This window comes from Thermobia domestica, unplaced genomic scaffold (genome assembly GCF_964235325.1).
Source record: "Thermobia domestica unplaced genomic scaffold, izTheDome1.hap1.1 HAP1_SCAFFOLD_285, whole genome shotgun sequence".
In the NCBI taxonomy this organism is placed as follows: Eukaryota; Metazoa; Arthropoda; class Insecta; order Zygentoma; family Lepismatidae; genus Thermobia; species Thermobia domestica.
In genome coordinates, this window is record NW_027656000.1 from 71172 (window position 1) to 83702 (window position 12531).

The following is a 12531-nucleotide window of genomic DNA, read 5'->3' on the forward strand; positions in this document are numbered from 1 at the left end:
AACACACATAGTTTCATAGGCAGTTCGTGTTTTTTTTTTTTTTTAACTGCGCCTTCGAAAGACTGAAGACGTTTTTTCAAAGACACGTCACAGATATATCCACGTGGTGAGTCCACAACAGTACAGTCAGCATGCACCCACGTTCCACAAAGGTTGCACCGGTACCAAAATTTCAGTGTTTGACTCAAGTAGGCGTATTACCTATCTTACGTCTAGTCTCTTTTATAATTTTTGGCTGGAGAAGTATTCCAAATGTTTGTTAGGAATGGCGATCACCATCATGGTAAACCGATCACGTTGATCGGCATTTCCAACATTGCGCCATTTTGAAAATTGAGCTGGTTATACTGTAAAACGTAGTTTATTTGAAATATAACTATGTGTCGTGCATTAGACGTAAGTATAACTTTTTATGAATCTTGGTAATTTCAAGATCTTACAACTTAAAATTGTACGTATGATGAGTTGAAATATGCAGACTCTTATAAGAAAAACAACAAAAACAAGTTTTAGCACGCTGTAGACTTCAGTCTTCTCTGACAACTTCCTCGACAATACACAAGAAACCTTGCTACAAGAGGCAGATGGCAGCACTAGTTTGACTTCTCCTTGGGTCACGCAAGAGGACAAAGTGGGATGATCGCCATTCCCTTCCTCTCCCCTATCACGACGAACAAATGTACAGTAGGCGACTAGAGCTATTTCCGATTCATAAAATTTATTTTGGGAATAATGATGGTATGAATGGAACGTAAAGAAAATTACATTATTTTTAATTTACTAGAAACTGTACTCAAATTGTCCTTCCATTCTGAAGTTACTTACGAAAATAATTTTATCACACGAAAAGAACTTTTGTCGCTGACTGTACAACACAAATGCCAAATTTCGTCACTGAAATTTTCTGCATCTAGATTTTGAGTATGAAGGTCTTTTTTTTTATTTTAACTATCAGTTCTTCTGTCTTACAAGGGAAGGTCATGAACTGGCTCCGCTGAGATCCGAACGAGACAATTCTGTTTGCATTTGATATGTTATAACTAGACGAATCCTAAAGATATACGTGCCACCCATCGGGATATCGTGAGTTACAACATATTTTGTAATGTAAATCTATTAGCCGGCAGAATAGTTTGAACCGGGTAATTTGTTCGGAAGCGGTTGGGTATATGGAAAACTCGGCGAAGATGTATCTCATCATTTTCAAGGGCACATTTTTGGGGTAAAAAGTTTGCCCCAGGGTCCCCAGCAGGATACTAGATGGGGTCCAACTCAAAAGTTTCAAATATCAAAGGGGATTGAGTAGCACATCGTTTGAAAGTTGTTGTGAAATGAAAAAAGATGGAGCGAGTCTCGACTGTCTACGACAACCCTATGCAAAATGACGGTGGGTCAAAATGTAAACAAAAACTTAATTGAAAAGTAAATGGCCACCCCTAAAAATCGGATATAGTAAGACAAACGTGAAAACAGGAAAACACGTGTGGCATTATTTTCAATATACAACAATTTAAAGTGGAAACGTCCCAGGGCCACCGCAGGGTCCCAGGTGGCGTCCAACTCAAAAGTTTCGAAGGCAAAGGGGGTTAAGTAGCGTATCGTTTGAAAGCTATTGTGAAATGAAAGATGAGTTCATAATGACGAACTAATTTATGTATGATACAAACAGGATAGAAAAAGAAAGAATAACAAAAAATAAGAAATGAACGAAATTGTAAACAAGTAAGAAAAAGAATAGTCTCCGTTCTATGATGCTTCCAATCGTCTGCTGGAAGCGGTTAGAGCTGCCACCTGGTGGCAACAACCTCTGTACCTCGGTCGAGTCACTCGTAGATCTGTTCATTTCAACGAATCGCATGAATGAAGATACTACATAATTGTCAGCTGTGATTGTGAGATACAACATAATTGTCAGCATTTATATACAAACTCAATTTTCACGATGGCACCCATATTGGATTACAGATGATAAGTCTTTGATATTTTGTAAATATCTACTATTGACAAATAAACGTAACTAGCACATTTCGATTCTCTAGCTCCAGTAGTTTGCGTGCGGCATTTTGAACTCAAGATGTCGCGTTTTTGAACATTTCGTATCTTTTCGTCACCAGCACCTAGTGATCAATATTCATGCCATATTTCGTTTTCCTAGCTTCAGCAGCTTGGAGTGTATATTCTTTTGACTTAGGTTTTAAGCGGCCATCTTGGTTTCAATGTAGGCCATAGAGTTTTCAAGTTTATGTTTATATTTTGACTCTCAGTCATTTTGCACACAGTTACCGTAGAGAGTTGAGACTTGTTCCATCTTCTTTCATTTAACAACAGCTTTCAAAGATGCGCTACTTAACCCCAATTGCTATTTTAAAACTTTGAGTTGGGCCCCACCTGGGACCCTGCGGTGGCCCTGGGACAAGACGCTTTTACCTTAAATTGTTATACTTTGAAAATAATACCACACGTGTTTTCCTATTTTCAAATTTGTCTCATCATTTCCGATTTATGGGAGTGGCCATGGACTTTTCAATTAAGTTTTTGTTTAAATTTTGACTCACCACCATTTTGCATAGGGTTGTCGTAGAGAGTCGAGACTCGCTTCATCTTCTTTCATTTCACAACAACTTTCAAACGACCCTTTGATATTTGAAACTTTTGAGTTGGACCCCGTCTAGTATCCTGCTGGGGACCCTGGGGCAAACTTTTTTTTACAACAAAAATGTGCCCTTGAAAATGATGGGATACGTGTTGGCCGAGTTTTCGATATACCCAACTGTTTCCGAACAAATTACCCGGTTCAAACTATTCTGCCAGCTAATAGCCTCTACATTACAAAATATGTTGTAACTCACGATATCCCGATCGGTGGCACGCATAACTTTGGGATTCGTCAAGTTATAAATATCAAATGTAAACACAATTGTCTCTTTCGGATCTCAGCGCAGCCAGTTCATGATCTTCTCTTGTTAGAGTAAAGCTTAAAATGTAGGTAGGCATCCAAAACTTTTAAATACATCAGCAATCTGAGCTGCTTTAGTCATTCATCATCGTAAAGTCACCAAAAAATTATCTTTTAAGGTTTCGTTTTTAGAATTCCAATTTGCAGATGAAATGTCTTCAGTCGCAAAAGATTTCTAAGTAACTACTCACTTTTTTTACACAATTTCATTTGTCATATTTGAAATATGCTTCTTGAAAGAAACTTACCATTGCTTATTTTGCTTCATGACTCCAGAAACAACTTCTACCTAGTATGAACATTAGTACTGTTACAAAGTTCCAGAGGCTGCAACATTATTCGTTATGAGAAGAATAGAGGAATCTGATGGTGGAATGACTCATTGTGAGGCTTACTATAGAAAGAAGGATACGCAGCCCGTACAGGTAAAATGCAACGGAGTGATTACAGAAGCTGGTTAGCAATAATAGCGCTACACAGATTTGGAAAAACACTGAACGAAAATGTCAACACGCTTAGAGAACTAAAAATCAGTCTCATGTTTGTGAAGCGCACAATGCAGCGTTTCCTTGATACTGGGTCCGTTTAGTATCGTCCAAAAGAAAGCTCTTCGATGACGTGCAATGACTCCAGAAGCTCTTATAACATTGGAGGCGCTTGTGAGAAATCCCATAAGGAAACAAGCGTAATGGTCCGGAGATGAAAATGTTCAGGCTACTCAGGCCTTGGTCTTGGTCTTCGAGCTTACCGATAGATTCAACGGTACGCTTTCTGACATCGCATCTCAAGCCACAAAGGAAACGTAGTTGTGCCTCAGTGATAAGCAAACAATGTTAGCTATCAAAGAAAATTTTTATCGCTAAAACTGATCAGGTTTTACCTCATTATCACTGGAGGTCAGGGGCATGGTTTCGAAAACCCAGAGTTCATCATCCCCCGTCAGTCATGTTCTAATAGGGAGTGAGCTATGCTGGCACCACATTTCATTTTTGTAAGAAAAGCTTAAAAATTGCTACTCAGTGGTGCCAAGATACTGTTCTGGACCCTACAAGTGAAGAACTTCACCAACACCCTATTCAAAACGCCCCAGTGGATTTTTCAGCAAGAGTCTGCTTCTAATCATAAGACGAAATCACCCCAGGAGATGCTGAAACACAATGTGCCTGACTACATATCCACCGATAACTGTTTCGTTAGCAGCCCTCATCTTGATGACCTGTATTACAAACAGGCCAGTGCCGGAGGATAATATTTGCAAGACGTCTTTCCTCATATTTGATAGTTTGAAACGCTCTTTACTGGCCGAAGCGACGATATTTCCTCTGGTAATGGTGTGTGCTGGCTCAGACGAGTGGCCCGTCAGATTCCGAGTCTGTGTGTGTCCTAACGGAGGGAATTTTGAAATATGGTGAGTGCAAACAGCTATCAGGCCATGTATCCTTCACATCCTTCATAGATGTTAAATTATCTTACAGCAAATTGCTGGTTTCCACTTCTTCCTTTGTAACAGTATTTATGGCCAAAGTAGGTATGCACGTGACACGCACAGTCACAGGTTTACACAGATTACAATACGTAAAACTACAGGGTGTTCCACTCGTAAGAGGCCCCGGGAAAAGTGTTTATGAAAATTTTAATGAAAGAGGATATGAAACCTATTTGTACATGGACCTTTATGGTTGAGAAATGAAGGTACATTAGAAGAGATGCTGGAAGTGACCTCTCTCACCTGTATACACAGTTCAATATGACATTGCATGTTCGTGAATGTTGCTGCCAGAGCAATAAGTGTGATTGTCTGGATTTCACGGTGAATGCTCTCATTAACTCGTTGATAATGCGTGGTTTGTTCTTGTACATGTTACCTTTAAGATGACTCCACAGGAAAAAATCAGGAGTTACGTCAGGTGACCTGAGGGTCATAATCCTTTGAAAATCACTCTGTTAGGGAAAAATGATTCCACCGCAGCCATACCCGCCTTAAATGTGTGGCATGTTACCTCATCTTGCTGGTACCAGCCAAGTGTCAATTTCTCGTCATGCAACTGGTCCACAAATTCATGAAACAATGCCTGATACACTTCACTTGTGACCGTAGTGTCAAAAACATTGACCCGATGATGCGCTGCTGTGATAATGCACGGAACACGCCCAACTTCTTTGAATGAATGGGCTCTTCAACGACTGCATGCTTGTTGTCATTACTCCATAAACGTATGTTTTGTGAGATCACGTATTCTGACATGTCTTAAAGAAGCAACTTTTCCAATACTGTTTCACAAGAAACACGCGCTCTGTTTCACAAGAAACACGCGCTCTCTTCAGGATACAATTCTACGCCCATACTGTGGTACCAATAGTCACTAACATGCAGCTCCGTGTTGAACTGTATATACAGGAGGAGAGGTCATTTCCAGCATCTCTTATAACGTACCTTCATTTCTCAGCCATAAAGGTATGTCATGTACAGCGGGGGACACTTCTAAATGGTACACCTTAGCCGTAAATCTCCATATGGCTGTACCATTTAGAAGTGTCCCCCGCTGTACAATATTGGTTACATATCCTCTTTTATTAAGATCTTTATAACACTTTTCCCGGGGGCTCTTACGAGTGGGACACCCTGTATTTCATACGTTGTTTAAGAACTATATCAAATATTCAGTCACTGATAAGTTAACAAGTTTATTTCTTTTCTCTGAAGAACAGGATTAACTATGTCAGAAGAGCCTAAGATACATTGCATTGATGAGTATTTACTTTTTGTAACAAAGAAAGAAATAAGCGACTGGATTTTAACAGGACGACGATAGATTTTTTTATATTTAAAACAGCATTGATGTAGTACTCTTTAACTTTATACTACAGATATAAGTTTAAGTTTGATCTTCTCTGTTGGCAATTTTAAAAAACTTCAACGAAGTCCAAATCCAAACTCAAGCGACCTTTTGGAAGAATGCCCATACACTAGCCTTCTTCTTTTGGTGGCGTAGCCCATCCATTCTTCTCATGTAAGTTAACTAAAAATTTGTAAGACTGTACGGCTCGTTGTAAGGTGTACTGTCCCTTGGCGCCTCCAAATACAATCCGAGCCTTTCCTTTTACTAAAGTCGCTGCGATCTGCATAATAACAGCTTCAATTGAGTATGCTGAACTCCATCCCTGCTTTGTTAAAAGTTCCATGCATATTGCACCTCCCGAGAGTACATAACCACCAGATAGCACTGGATAGACAACACGAACGAATGGTGGCTCAAATGGATATGATTCCTTAAATCGTATATTTAAAAGGATACCGTCATTTCCTTCTTTTTCCTTCTCCTTGAGTAATTTAAGATCATTGTGCAGCGGTGAATCCGGATCTACCATCAGAAGTCGAACATTCCATTCATAAATGCTATCGTTCACAAGCTCAATGGTGTACACACCTTTCTTGAAGCTATCAGATTTGTACACATCCTTTAGTTCTGACATAAGCCTGTCTGTTGCCTGAACAGATCCCGATACCACTCCATTAATATGATTCTCTCTTTGGTTTTGTCGTAAGCGTTCCAGCATTATCAGATGTTCGTGATCCAAACCTTCGTTTCCAGTTTCATTTTCACTTTCATCCATTTCGGAATAATCTTCATCATCGTCCTCATCAAACGCTCCGCAATCTTCCACGACTTTTCCTCCGCGAGGAGGACCTACTACGCTGTGATGGAATCCAGAATCTAGATTAGACATTCCTAGAGAAGGCACTGACAGGGTCAGTTGATCAATCTCGGGAGGCTCTGACACTGAGTGTAGTCGACACAATTCCCGTAACAAGATTACCACTTGGTTTATTACATGATTATCCGTTCCTGATGTATTACAAAGAATCTGCACTGCATTCGTTACACTAGTTTCTTCCGAATCCGAAAACCATATTGGGGGAGTTGAAGGATACGTTTCGGTGATGTTTGCATGAATGTCATACTTCTTTCCATCTTTGCCTATAAATCGACAGTTCAACTCGTCAACGGTTGCAGACATTATTTGAAAACGTTCATGGTTTTTCGGGAAAATTGACTCCAAAATCTTAATTTCTTGTTTAAGTATTTGAAGACAAGCCATCTGTGTTTCACCGTTATGGATGTCTGCTGTTTGAATGTATATCTACACAAAATAATTTAAACGGAACATTATTGCATTCTGACGTACTGTATCCCCATGGTGATCAAGAGAAGAACTGTTACATTTTAAATGTGGATTGTTGAAGTCGTGAATTGTTCAAAAATCTTACAACAATCTTTAATATATATATATATATGTGTGTGTGTGTGTGTGTGTGTGTGTGTGTTAAATGTGGCTGTTGTATTATGATATAATTAAGTCCACGTTACGAGTACGGATAATTAGGAGGATGTGTCACTGTTAAAATTAAGATAAAGGCAGTACTGCTTAATAATGTATTTTATGCAAATACAGTAAATAAATACATTCTTCTTCTTCTGTCTTTTCCCACTTCACAGCTTGTGTTCAGAAAGTAATGGGATTGGCCTCCGCACGGCGCTCCATCGCCAGTAGCACGCTCCCCGGGGGGATTGTGGTTGGAGTCCAAGCTAAGCAACGTACTAAGTAGCAGTCGCGTACTAGCTCTCACGCAGCGAGGATAACGTGTGGCGCAAAAGCTGTTTCTCAGTTTTTATCACGGCAGAGAACATGCGAAATGGGGTTGCATTTGTTGGAGCAGCGCTACACGATTAAATTTTGCTCTGGACGCCCTTCAATGAGTGGTTTGGACAAAAACGTTGACAAAGTGACAAATCTCCGATCATCGTTCGCTCCATATCTTTAACGGTCTCCCGTCCCTTCATGAACTCACTGAACCAGTGTTGAATTCAGGCATGTTCAAGGGGGGCTGAGCCCCCCCTAGAATATATATGCGTCCCCCTCTTGAATATCTACTATAGACATGCATTATTTTTTGTTTGTTTAATTTTTGGGGGGAAATAAAAGAGGTTTAAAACCAAAGATTTTTTGTTTGTTAAAGAAAATTAGTTTCTTCTTTTGCTCAATCTAATTGTTCAAAGTAACAAAGCGCGTTATCGTATAAAGTCGAAGTTAAATAAAAACTTGGAAGTTAGATACAGACGCACACAAACGCTTTACAACGTTAGGGAAAAATGGCAATTTCTTGGTTATTGCAACCGATCAGACAATAACAAGTCGCGTATTTATCGCGACAGATTACTGCTGCTCTATTACAATCTACAACAGAGCCCCCCTCTCAAATTTTTTGCGCCCCCAGTACAAAAGTCTGAATTCAACACTGCGCTGAATCACCGGAATACTTGGGCCCTTGACAAGGCTTCGACTTCGTAAGCTTCTTTGACAAAGGCAAGCGTCTCGGAAGCGGTTTTTACCCAGGTGAAAGCAAAATTTAATCGCGTAGCGCTGTTCCAGCGAACGCTTCCTTTCACACATTCTCTGCCGTGACAAAAACTCAAAAACAGCTTTTGCGCCACGCGTGATCCTCACTGCGTCAGAGCTCGGAAGCAACCGCCAGGCCAGCCAGTGCGTTGCTTAGCTTGGACCCCACACTACAATCACCCGGAGAGCGTGCTACTAGTGACTGGGGCGCGGCACGTTGCCTGGTACCATTACTTCCTGGACACACCGTGTATGGACTCCACGTTTCTGATGACTCTTCTCCGTAAATCCGAAATCCTTCCCCTATTATACCTTACTCCCTGCCATCCATTTCTCTCTTTTTGTCTCCCTCTACCTCTCTTAGAATGTTAAGACAGACAAAAGCCATGGTGATTGGAACGAAGCAGTCGGTGTCAAATATAGAAGTAGGAGGGGAGAAAATAGAACAGGTGATTAGTTTTCGATACTTCGGTAATGATACGAAGTGTGAATGTAAAATAAAAACAAGGATAGGAATGGCGAAGGAATCCTTCAGAAGGAAGAAAATACTATTTTGTGGAACCTCGAATAAAGAGTTGACAAAAAGATTCATAAAATGCCTTGTGTGGAGTATTGTAGTGTATGGGGCAGAAACATGGATATTACGCAATAATGATGGAAAACTATTGGAAGCTTTTGAAATGTGGGTGTAGAGGAGAATGGAGAAAATTAACTAGGTCGAGCGGAAAACAAATGAAAGAGTGGTAGAAACGGTGTGGGAGAAATCAATTTTAGATATTATTAAAAACAAGAAGAGAAACTGAGTTTATTTTAATTTTAGCTGGAGGCGAAAAATTGTGGAACGAGATACACAAACTCATTCTCCTTATCTGGAACAAGGAAGAATTGCCACAAGAGTGAAAAGAATCAATCATTGTTCCAATTCACAAGAAAGGTGACAAAACTGACTAATAATTATCGAGGCATTTCTCTTCTGTCAACATCCTATAAAATACTTTCAAATATTCTATTAGCAAGATTGACCCCATATGAAATTATTGGACATTTTCAGTGTGGATTTAGACAAAATCGACCAAATATTTACCATTCGACAAATACTCGAAAAGAAGTGGGAATACAATACCCGGTACATCAACTATTTATTGATTTTAGAAAGGCGTACGACTCGGTTAGAAGGAAAAAAAACATTATACATCGTTCTTACAGAACTTCGAATACCGAGAAAGCTAATTAGATTAACTAAGATATGTTTAAATGAATCCCAAAGTAAAGTCCGGGTAGGAAAATTTTTGTTCACGAGCTTTCACGTCGAAAATGGCCTGAAACAAGGAGATGCGTTGTCGCCATTATTATTTAACTTTGTTCTGGAATACGCTATAAGGAAAATCAAAAATAGCAACCAGGGCCTAGAGTTGAACGGTATTCACCAGGATATGGCATATGCTAATGATGTAAATTTAATAGGGAACAATAGGAGAACAATAGAAAGAAATGCAGAGATCTTATTAAACGCTTGCAGAGACATGGTTTTAGAAGTAAATGCAGATGAAACTAAATACATGGAAGTGCTTTGGGACCGTAATACAGCAAATTATGGATGCGTTAAAATATTAAATAATACTTTTCATAAAGTGGATAGTTTCAAATATCTAGGATCAGTATTAACAGAGGAAAATCATGAAATTAAAAGTTAACTAAAAGCAGGGAATTCGTGTTATTATTCGGTTCAAAATCTCTTGTCGTCGAGGAATTTGAAGCTTAAAATATACAAAACGATAATCATACCTGTTGTTCTGTATGGTTGCGAAACATGGTCACTTACTTTCAGGAAAGAACATAGACTGAAAGTATTTGAGAACAAGATCCTGAGACTAATATTCGGACCCAAGAGGAACGGGAATGGGGAATGGCGGAAACTTCATAACGAGGAACTACATAATTTATATGGTTTACCCAACATTGTTAGGGTCGTCAAGTCTAGGAGGCTTAGGTGGACAGGTCATGTAGCTAGAATGGAAGAAAGTAGAAACGCTCTCAAAGTCTTAACTGGAAGACCAATCGGGAAACGACCATTAGGAAGACCTAGGCGCAGATGGGAGGACAATATTAAGATGGATCTCGCAGAGATAGGAATACAAAGTAGAAACTGGATGAAGTTAGCTAAGGATAGAAGTCAGTAGAGAGCTTTTGTGAACGTGGCATTGAACCTCTGGGTTCCATAGGCAATAGAGTTGGTTAGTTAGAAGAGAAACTGATTGCGGTATGGGCTAAGATGGAACTGTATCATGAGGAACGTGCTAGAGGGTATGGTGGCAGGAAAGACAAAGAGAGGTTGAAGGAGGTTACAATTGATGAACGATATCAGAATAGAAAAATCGTACGTGAAGATGAAGAGGTTAACCGAAAACCGTGGGGTTTGGAAGCTTCTCAGTTGCAGCAAGTGAGCTGTCAATAATGGCAGAATACCTATGATGATGATGATGGAACAGTAATCGAAACTAAGAAACTATGGATCACTTTCCGAGTAGTGTATAAATTACAGTATTGCTTTGGACAAACACTGTATGCGTGGGTTTCCTCGGGATTGTCCTGCTTTTTCCCACTTTTGTTATTCCGCTATTATCATCATTAGTGTCTGTTTGCTGTATAAGGTGGACCCGCGTAGCGTAGTCGCTCACGCTCTCGCCTTCGGTGCGAGCGGTCCCGAGTTCGATTCTCGGTGGTCTCACTCGATCGACAAAGTGTAAAACGCTTTTTCAGGCCAGCCACCCTGAATGAAGTTTTCCTGGGTTTTCCTCATTGACACCAGGCAAATTACGGGGTGGTACCTAACATATAGGTCCCAGGTCGCTTCCTTCCTTCTCCCATTCTTTGTTCCTTCCCTTTCCCGGATGGTGTGCTCGCCGAGGAACGTCATCCCTCAAAACGTGAAGGGCTAAATGGCTTTAGATGCCGAAAGCCCAGAAATCTAAATCCTAACCTTACCTCTTTGTTGTATAACCTTTGGACTTTAAACTAAAAAAAATGTTCCTTTTTTTAATTTAGAACATTTGATAGTCCATTACAAGAAATCATTAATTTCGATTGTTTTCCTTGACTGTCTTGAGAAAAAAAAATTCTTACTTTCTTGGTTTGTAAACTCTAGTGCTCACGAAACGAGACAAGAAATAAGGTTTTCTTGTCTTGTCCTGTAAATTATATAGAAGTCTCGTCTCTAATCGCGAAAAAATATGTCTATTCTCAATTTTCGGAAAGATTTTTGTTGGAAATGGACCTTGCATGGAATGAGGCCACTAAAATATGGAATGAGGCCATTAAAATATGGAATGAGGTCATTAAAATATGGAATGAGGCCATTAAGATATGGAATGAGGCCATTAAAATATGGAATGAGGCCATTAAAATATGGAATGAGGCCATTAAAATATGGAATGAGGCCTTTAAAATATGGAATGAGGCCATTAAGATATGGAATGAGGCCATTAAAATATGGAATGAGGCCATTAAAATATGGAATGAGGCCATTAAGATATGGAATGAGGCCATTAAAATATGGAATGAGGCCATTAAAATATGGAATGAGGCCATTAAGATATGGTATTACGGAGTAGCAGCACATGGCATTATTTTGGTTATGTGTTCTTACGATATATTCTGTGGAAACAAGTTAAATTCTATGTGTAACACGATGGTTTGGTAATTCGGAATTTATTATATTATTTTATGGATTTGGAAGGGATGTCTTAAATTATGTCATATGTATGTGTGAATTAGTACGACGCGCTCCAGAGAGTAATACTCCCGGGTCTTTCTTCGCGCGCTACCCTAGCCAGCTGTTTTACGCGCTACCCTAGCCAGTTGTTTTAAATTGGTCACAAAATTAATATCATGGAGGTCAAGGTGGAACACAACGAGTCCTGCAAGGCTTCTAACCCGTTCCTGCTACTACTACTACTACTACTTCTTCTTCTACTTCTTATCTGAACAAAAGTAAGTAAATCATTTTTTTAAGTATTATTTTCATCTTATTTAAATGAAAAAAGTGGTATGAAAAGGAAAAAAATTCCTTGGTCAGGGTTTGAACCCACGCCAAAAGATATTTCCATTACTAATCTGTTGCATTAGAACACTCGGTCACGAAGGCCAACATTACGAAGTGTTTCATATCTGCTAAA

General features: G+C 39.5%; 1 pseudogene; it reads right to left on the reverse strand.

Moving 5' to 3' along the window:
• Nucleotides 1-5616: 5616 nt before the first annotated feature.
• Nucleotides 5617-7149, reverse strand: LOC145676673 (ubiquitin-conjugating enzyme E2 Q2 pseudogene; annotated as a pseudogene).
• Between the last annotated feature and the right edge of the window lie 5382 nt (nt 7150-12531).